This window comes from Salminus brasiliensis, chromosome 14 (genome assembly GCF_030463535.1).
Source record: "Salminus brasiliensis chromosome 14, fSalBra1.hap2, whole genome shotgun sequence".
NCBI classification, from domain to species: Eukaryota; Metazoa; Chordata; class Actinopteri; order Characiformes; family Bryconidae; genus Salminus; species Salminus brasiliensis.
This window is the reverse complement of record NC_132891.1, coordinates 36,883,172-36,892,100: the sequence shown is the minus strand read 5'-3', so window position 1 is coordinate 36,892,100 and position 8,929 is coordinate 36,883,172. Positions and strand designations below refer to the sequence as shown.

The window sequence follows — 8,929 nt, the reverse complement described above, 5'->3', positions numbered from 1 at the left end:
TGCTAAAAGACTGTAGATCTCTGATACGCAGTTATGAGCAGTAATAAACAGTAATAAACAGGAAAGCGTCTCACCTTCTGAACATGTTCCTCACTGCCCTGACTGTCATCCCCCAAATCTCCATCTGAAGCAGTGTGTCCTAGAAGCTACACACACACACACACACACACACACAAATGAAAACACACACAGACAGTACAGAATGCATTAGTGTTCTCTGTGTGAGTGGTCTTTAATTACCTGAATCTCCAGCGGGCTGGGGGTCTCCTCTGACGTCTGGGAGGAAACAGGGACAGGTCACACACCTGAACACGTCACACCTTTACATGAACTGTAAATAATTACTGGAGAGTTAGAGCTGCTGGCCTACCGTGTCCTCAGAGGTCACATCCTGCGATTCAGACGTCTAAAATCACAGAAACCAAAGCGTGACATTATTATTATTATTATTATTATTATTATTACAGGTATTAATAAATGTAATAATGAGTTTACCTGCTCAGATGTGTGTGGATCTGGCTCCTCTGCCTGTGGGTCAGATACAGTGTGTATTATACATCTGCTTTTAATATGAATGCAGCAGCTTGAGGCCTTATTGGCACACAGGCCTGTGTGTGTGTGTGTGTGTGTGTGTGTGTGTTCCAGTGGGACTCACTGTGTTTTCAGAGGTGTTTTCTGAGGAGGGCTGCAGAAGAAGACAGAGACGCATGTGAAGGCAGGAAGTGTTTGATTAAAGAGAAACAGCTCAGCTCTCACAGCTGTTCTGTCTGACGGCTTCTTTAATGGAATGTAGTGATAAATAATAAACATATAAATAAATAAATAATAAACTGTAGCAGTATATAACACAACTATAGCCTAGCATGTGGACACACACACACACACACATTTATGTTGTTGTTTTATATATGGAGCACATCCTGCGTGAGTGTGTGTGTGTGTGTGTGTGTGTGTGTGTGTGTGTGTGTTATACCTCTGCTGTGGTCTCCACTGACTGGCTCTGCTCTGAGCTCTCAGATTCAGACGAGCTGTGCGTTGGCATCTAAAACAAACAGAAACAGCTGAATCAGTTCGTAGGAGTCAGGATGAATCAGGAATCAAATTACACAGCACTGAATCATTCCTAGGTTTGTGAGTGCAGGTGTGTATGTGTGTGTGTGTGTGTGTGTGTGTGTGTGTGTGTGTGGTTGTTTGTGTGTGTTCTACCTGTTCAGTTCCGATCTGCTGTCCATCACTAGGAACTGCAGGGACAGCAGGGAGCTCAGTGACCTGAGGATGAGATAAATAACAGCACGACTCTGAACAGTTTATAGAGCAATATGTGACAGATATTGTTGAACCGGTTAGCATATTTGTTTATTACTAAATTGTTTATTTTGTGGATGTTAGTGATGTAAATCATGTTCTAGACACTGCTGTATAACTCGCATGTCTGTGATATAAACTGTAGTGTTTGAGGTATAAACTCTGGTGTTTGTTTGATAAAGTGTGTTTGAAGTGTAAATGCTGGTGTTTGAAGTATAAATGCTGGTGTTTGAAGTATAAATGCTGATGTTTGAAGTGTAAATACTGGTGTTTGATATGTAAATTATGTATGTTCTAAGAGAGGGTGAGTGCTTCCTCACCGGCAGTACAACAGCTATGTCCGGTATGATGGTCTGCTGGTTGGCTGGATTGCTGACCCTGTCGAGACTGCTCTGAGTGACCAGCTCATCTAAAACGTCCTTCTGAACAATCTGACCCACAGACAACTCTGATCAGTTTACAGAACAGACTGAGAGACAGACTGCAGTTAAACTACTGATGATCTGATGATGTCACAGATCGCTGAAACTAATCCAAACCTGGAGCTGTGCTGGACTGAAATGACCTGACCCAACACTTTCAAATGAACAACAAAATAACAAGCAGACAGACAGACTGACAGACAGACAGACAGACAGACTGACTGACTGACAGTGGAGTGTGTAACGTAGACAATAATGCAAATCTAAATGATCTGACAACCGAACAAGATACGATCAATACATGACCATTAAATAATTAAATACGTTTTTAAACATAAACATAAACATAAACATGATCAGATCAGATACAGTGGAAGCAGCTACATGATTTGCTCACTGAGGCCATTACTCCCACTGTAACCATTATCAGGGGAGTCCTTTAGAATCATCCTAACCCCCACAAACACCTCGTGATATACTCACCGGATAGGCTGCAGCCGGGCCGAGCAGGCAGGCGAGCGCTATGGGGATCAGCATTGCTCAGGCTGGTGGAGGATCCGCATTAGAGGAGTGAGCTGTACTGACCCTCAGCACCAGCGGCAGGGTTTATATCACTGTACTGTCATTTGTAGGAGTGATAGATGTGTTTACACACACACACACACACACACACACACACAGACTCAGAGGATGTGCAGCGGTTTAGAGATGTGCCCATCCATTTCCCATCAGTCTATTCATCATTCTTATACTGTCCACCCACTGTCTCTCACTCTCTCTCTCTCTCTCCCTCTCTCCCTCACTCTCTCTCTCTCTCTCTCTCTCTCTCTCTCTCTCTCTCTCACTCTCTCTCTCTCTCTCTCACTCTCTCCCTCTCTCTCTCTCACTCTCTCTCTCTCTCTCTCACTCTCTCCCTCTCTCTCTCTCTCTCTCTCTCTCCCTCTCTCCCTCTCTCTCTCTCTCTCTCACTCTCTCTCTCTCTCTGTCTCTCACTCTCTCTCTCACTCACTCTCTCTCTCTCTCTCTCTCTCTCTCTCATATTAATTATTAAACAGTTCAGATGTGAACAGAGTGGGGTTCTGTGTGAAACGTTGGGTTCTAGATAAGCTCCCCCAGTCAGAGCTGGAGTTCTACAGTGGAAGTTCTAGATAAGCTCCTCCAGTCAGAGCTGTGGTTCTACAGTGGAGGTTCTAGATAAGCTCCCCCAGTCAGAGCTAGAGTTCTACAGTGGAGGTTCTAGATAACCTCTCCCAGTCAGAGCTGGAGTTCTACAGTGGAGGTGAAGGGAAGCAGACGTCTGAAGCTCTAATAATAAAAGCTCCTCACAGAAAGTTCTTCACCTAATGGTGATGAAGACGCTGCCTGATGCCTGAGACACTGTTCTACCAGAGTTCTGAGAAGAGTTCGGCTCTAGAACTTGCTTATCATTAAAATATCACTGTAAAACCACCAATTTTGCTCTAAATTATTTCTAAACCTGAGATAAACTGTGCACAGATTTTAAAAATGTCTTCCCCTTTCTGCTTGATGTCTGACCATCCTGCTCAGAGCTTCACTGCATTACTGTTTCTCTCAGAATCTGATTTACGGCTCAGAAAGAGCTGCAATTATCTGCAGACTGATTTAGTGCTGGCTGATGAAGTGTTTGTGTGATTGGTGTGCTGTTGCTTGAGAAGTGTATTTATGTTGTGGAGTTTGGGACTCGGCGGTTCGGGTGGGACAGACCTCATTACTGTCAGTCAGAGTGCTGTTATGGTAACCCATCATGAAGAGGCTGTGAATGAGCACAAAGCCAGGAAGCCGTTATGGCCGAGGGAAGAATTGCATCATGAGATTTATTACAGTTTCTCCAAAAATGGAAAACATGCTTCGGATGTAAGCGATAAACTCTTCTCTGAACAAACATGTGGAGGTTTAGACCGGCTTAGTGTGTGCTCCCCCCTCCCGGATCAAAAAACAGCAGCTGAGAAATGAAATGGGCTTTATTAACACAAAACAAGCAGAAAAAGAGTCGACCCTGTCGATCCAACGTCAAGCAAATGGAATCACCATGATCCTGTGATTGCGTAGTTATATTTAAACTGGAACATTAAACATTTAACACTCTCAACAATTCAGCCTGGAAACTGAGTTCACACTCTGCTGAAAAATCCAGGTCAAGACCAGCTGGTTTCAGATGATCTCTGCTGGTCTTTGATGGTCAATGGGTTTGAAAAGCTGGTCATCCAGGTGAAAACACACCCTATACTAAACTGAGTTTGATGGACTAGCTGGACTATCAGCATGACCAACTTGACCAGGCTGGTTGTCGAGCTGGTCATACTGGTTCACCTGTTTGTTTAAGCTGGTCATACTGCTGGTCCAGTGTGGTCCTTCAGCTTGGTCCTACTGGTTGTAGAAGAACATCAACATTTTACTCTTTGGTGTACCGGTGGACTATTACAGGATTAAACAAATCTGTTTAAGTCCCGCCTTCTTACCAGTAAGTACTATTGGCCTGTATGTACAAGTCAGAGGCAGAACCAATCAGAATCTATTTTAGCTGAGGATAAGACAACAGAGTCAAACCCAGAGTGATGAGGAGGGATGCGAATAAGGGGAGCGTGGTGTATATGGTACAGTATATTTCAGATTCAGAGAGGAATGTGGGGTTCAGGTTTGCATGGCTTTATATTGCTGCTCCAGTGCTGAACCTCAACCTGCCGTTCACAGCAGTTCCTGATTGGGTGTTAAAATCTGCTCTACAGCCTCATTTGCTCTCTTCGCTGCTACTGGCCTTCTGACCTTTCTTGCTGCTACTATAGTGGCCGCTATGGTGTCTGTTACCATAGTTACTCCCAGGTCTCTGGACCTTCTGCTCACCATGTTCTCCTCGCTGATTGGTCATGTGTGCTTTCAGGGACTGAAGAAAAGCTGCCCAAGAATTCACTTTCTTTTCTGTGGGACTCGCGGCTATAGGCATGGGGTTGCTATGAAAGCGCTTGGTTGCTATGTAGTCCATCTCCATGTTTTCTTCACTGCTCTTATGGGTATGTGGAGCTCGGCTGGGGCTGCTAGCAACATGGGGAAGAAGTGTGGAGAAGGAAGGTTCCTGGGACTCACGGGACTCCTCGCTGTTTTTGGGATCATTAGCATTAGCATCAGTTACACCGCGTTGAGAAGTGATCTCCAGGCCTGTGCTCGGATTGGGTGTGCTAATCTCACTGGAGAGGTCCTCCTCGCTAACAAGCAAATCGCTCACAGAGACTGACTCAGGGCGTTCAGTGATGTCCTGCCATAAAAAAGATTCGTGGCTCAGTGTAGATTCAGGAGTCGACTCCATACTGATTTCTAGGCTGTCTGTGGTGGATTCATCTTCTGAGCTGGAGTTGCCGGAGTGAGCAGCTTGGAGGCTAGTAGGGTTCAGGCTTGCATTCCCATCCTCTTCATTGGATTCACTGCTGTCTGCAGCATGTGGGAGAAGTTGAGGCCCTCTACTGATGCTAGCTGGAGATACATGCTCCTTCCTGGATGTGGGTGGGTGGCTGGAGAAGATCAAACCTGGTGCATCAGTGCTGGAAAGTGACTCCAGCTCTTCCTCCGAGCTTGATTCAGGTGTGAGATCCACAGGTATCAAAGATTCTTCTTTGTCTTGCTCCTGAAGGTTCTGACTAAGCTGCACCACAGAGATTTGGGCCAACGCCAGTGGCTGAACACCAGAGTCATGAACCGACTGCCTCTCTGGCCAGTCAGGAGCGTCTGTCTGGTTCTGGCTCTCGTGACTGTTAGAGTCTACTGTAGTTTCAGCGCTTTCCTCACTACTGGAGCTCACTATCAAAGCTCCTTTCTCCAGATCAGGACCTACAGTAGTTTCCGTGCTCTCCTGACTGTTGGACAAGACTGCTCCTGCATCAGTAGGAGATGCATCTGTAGCTCTGGGAAGCTGGAAGGCTGATTCTCTGCTAGTCTCACTGGAGCTGGAGTTAGCATCTTCCCTAGATGCTGCAGAATCAGGGGTGAACTCAGGTTGGTCCTCATTGTGTGAGTTGTCCTGTTTTTTTGGGTTTTCTTTAGGAAGGCTCTCGGCCTCGGTCTCCTCCCACGAGTACGCTGGAGTGTTTTCTTGAGCTGGATCACGATCTGAAGTTTCATAATGTGTATTTGTGTCTGTTGGTATTTCGGAGTTGTGTGAGTTGATAGAGTTGTCAATGTCCTCATTATGTTCCCATTCCTCATACCCAGCTTTGAGGCCGTATGTGTCGTAGAAATCGTTCAAAGAGTTGGAGTAGTCAACAGCAGGCCAGCCATCGTTAACATATACTGGAGCAGAGGAGAAAGGATTCTTCTTGGCCGCCAGTGGATTCAGCATAGGTTCTGGACTAGGCACTGGACTGATAGGTGTTGCATCAGTGACCAAAGACTCATCATCATCCTCTTGCTCTTCAGAGCTGAAACTGAGAGAAGAGACTCCCTGAAACACCCAAGAACTTAAGGTTGGACCAGAGTGTCTGCGATTTTTGTGACTATCTATAGAGGATAAATCTGATCTGGGGTCAGTTCCTTTACTCTTTGCATCCATTAAAGTGGATTTCTTCCTGCTGGTCATCAGCACTCCCAAGGACTGTGACTTTGGAGGAGCAGGAACTGATCTTAGACCAATAAGTTCTCCAAGCAGGTATTGAAAGACAGTGGTAAGGGTGGTGGAAAGCTCCTCACTGTGTGATTCAGGGTCATCCAGGGAGTTGATCACAGTCCGATCCTCAGGATGGTGCGTGGGTTGGTTGTCTGATGCGGAATCATGTGCGTTTGAGGCCTTCATATCTTCTAAGCTGGAGGCAGACGTGAAGTTTGACTTGCTAGATTCAAAGAGTCGCCCAGTCTCCTCAGAATTCGAGCTGAATCTGTGGTCAGTAGAGTAGAACGGTTCAGAGTGTTCACTGGCTTGCTTTCCCTCCCCTACTGGAGCAATCCTGGTACTTTCTTCATTGGGTTTAGCAGCATCCAGTGAAGCTACAAACGCCTCATCGGCTGGGATATCATTGCTGAGGTCATCCACTTCAGCACTGTTCAGATCAATCGTTTGTCGCTTTGAAAGGTAGATTCCAGAGTTTGGGTTGTTTTTGTCACCAGTTGATGAGGGGTTTAGTGCATCTGCTGTCTGATACCGGCCTTCTTTCAAACCATCACTGGATTTTGGGACATCAGCTTCTACTTTTGGGTCAAAACCCATTTCATTCTCTTCACCAACAATATCTGATCTGTACCGCTGAGAGACTGAAGCCTCATCGGCCTGCATTCCTTCATCGCTGAATCCACTGCTTTCGCCCGCCGCACTGCTCCTACTCCCCTCATCCTCCGCGTTGAAAATGAAGGTCAGAACGTCCACAGAGACGTTGGTGTTCTCGTCCCGTAAACTGACGGTCACAGCACTGCGGCCGTTTTCATTGGGCTGCCCAAAGTCTGCTGGTGCTCTGATTATGAGGTCACCTCCTGGAGCACGAGAAGTTGGGATGACCTGGTGACATCACACATAAACACTGATCTTAATAAGAGGCCGACCGTGTTAAAGAAGCGATTGTTTTGCATATCAGTGACTAATATCTGCTACGGGGTGTAAATCCTGATCTGAATGATCTGAAGTCAGTAAGTGTGTTTAACAGCCAGGTGTGGGCTGCTGCAGTACCTGCTGATCCATTTCAGCACTTTCCATGGAGTCACTGCTCTCTGAGGACTGAAGCATCAAAACAGAGCAGATTTGACTTTTTATAGACTTTCCTCTTCTACAGTTTAACAACATTTATTTACATTTATTTACATTTATTTCAGACACAGGGATACGCTGTAGAAATCAGACTGTGAACTGTTTGATGGTTGTGAGTTAAGCTAAATGTGCATTTTTATTTGTTACTATAATCAGAAACAGCATTAAAACGCTTCCTACATATGAGTGTAAGAACACATGCACAAGAACCAATTAATATAATTATATATAATGATCTGGTCATTGTTTTTTGTATATTGACTGTCTATTGGCTTCTCTAAGTCTAAACCACAAACAGTCTGACTGCAGGATAAACACACACAGGCACAGACAGGGTGCAGGTTGGAGCTGGTGTGGAGCAGTGTGGAAGGCATGTGCAGCTCATGCTCCAAATTGCAAACACTTAAAATACCCCAGTGAAGGGAAAATATGTAAATCATACGTTTGTGTTTCCTGTGTAGAAAAGTGTATGTGGAGGCTGAACAAGCTAAACTGCTACTGCATTCAAACCACGTTCCCAAATATACGCTTATTATATCCTCTTATATAACATCTGTTCCACACAGAGGGACAGTACAGCACCAGCGGGCAGCAGCTCGCTCTTACAGACACGGTGCACACAGGTTCAGTCTGTATATGGGTTCATACAGGGGTTATAGAGGCTAATATAAGTTTAACAAAATTATCATTTCTTAGAGAGAACACAAACTCACCCTGGATTCCTGTAAACTCAGCCTGTGGTGATGATGATGCATCTGAAACACACACATATACAGAAGGGTTGTCCTCCATACATATAAGTGTTCACTGTGTTAATATTACAGTGTTTACTGTATAATACTGCAGTGTTTAGTGTATAATACTGCAGTGTTTACTGTATAATACTGCAGTGTTTACTGTCTTCATATTACAGTGTTTACTGTATAATACTGCAGTGTTTAGTGTATTCACATTACAGTGTTTACTGTATAATACTGCAGTGTTTACTGTCTTCATATTACAGTGTTTACTGTATAATACTGCAGTGTTTACTGTCTTCATATTACAGTGTTTACTGTATAATACTGCAGTGTTTAGTGTATTCATATTACAGTGTTTACTGTATAATACTGCAGTGTTTACTGTATAATACTGCAGTGTTTACTGTCTTCATATTACAGTGTTTACTGTATAATACTGCAGTGTTTAGTGTATTCACATTACAGTGTTTACTGTATAATACTGCAGTGTTTACTGTATTCACATTACAGTGTTTACTGTATAATTCTGCAGTGTTTACTGTATTCATATTACAGTGTTTACTGTATAATACTGCAGTGTTTAGTGTATTCATATTACAGTGTTTACTGTATAATACTGCAGTGTTTAGTGTATTGATCCACTAGTGTTTACTGTAATATTTACCTGGGTTAGGAGATGTATGTTGAAAGAATGAAAGATAAAGTTCTTACTGGTGTGGAGA

The 8,929-nt window shown here is 44.3% G+C and overlaps 1 long non-coding RNA gene across 1 annotated transcript; it reads right to left on the bottom strand.

Moving 5' to 3' along the window:
• Nucleotides 1-973: 973 nt before the first annotated feature.
• LOC140576764 (uncharacterized) lies at nucleotides 974-1,690 on the bottom strand. The gene is made up of 3 exons (XR_011981759.1): nucleotides 1,626-1,690; nucleotides 1,207-1,269; nucleotides 974-1,042 (listed from the first exon to the last, which is right to left on the bottom strand). It is a non-coding gene; the product is annotated as an uncharacterized lncRNA (long non-coding RNA).
• Nucleotides 1,691-8,929: the final 7,239 nt, after the last annotated feature.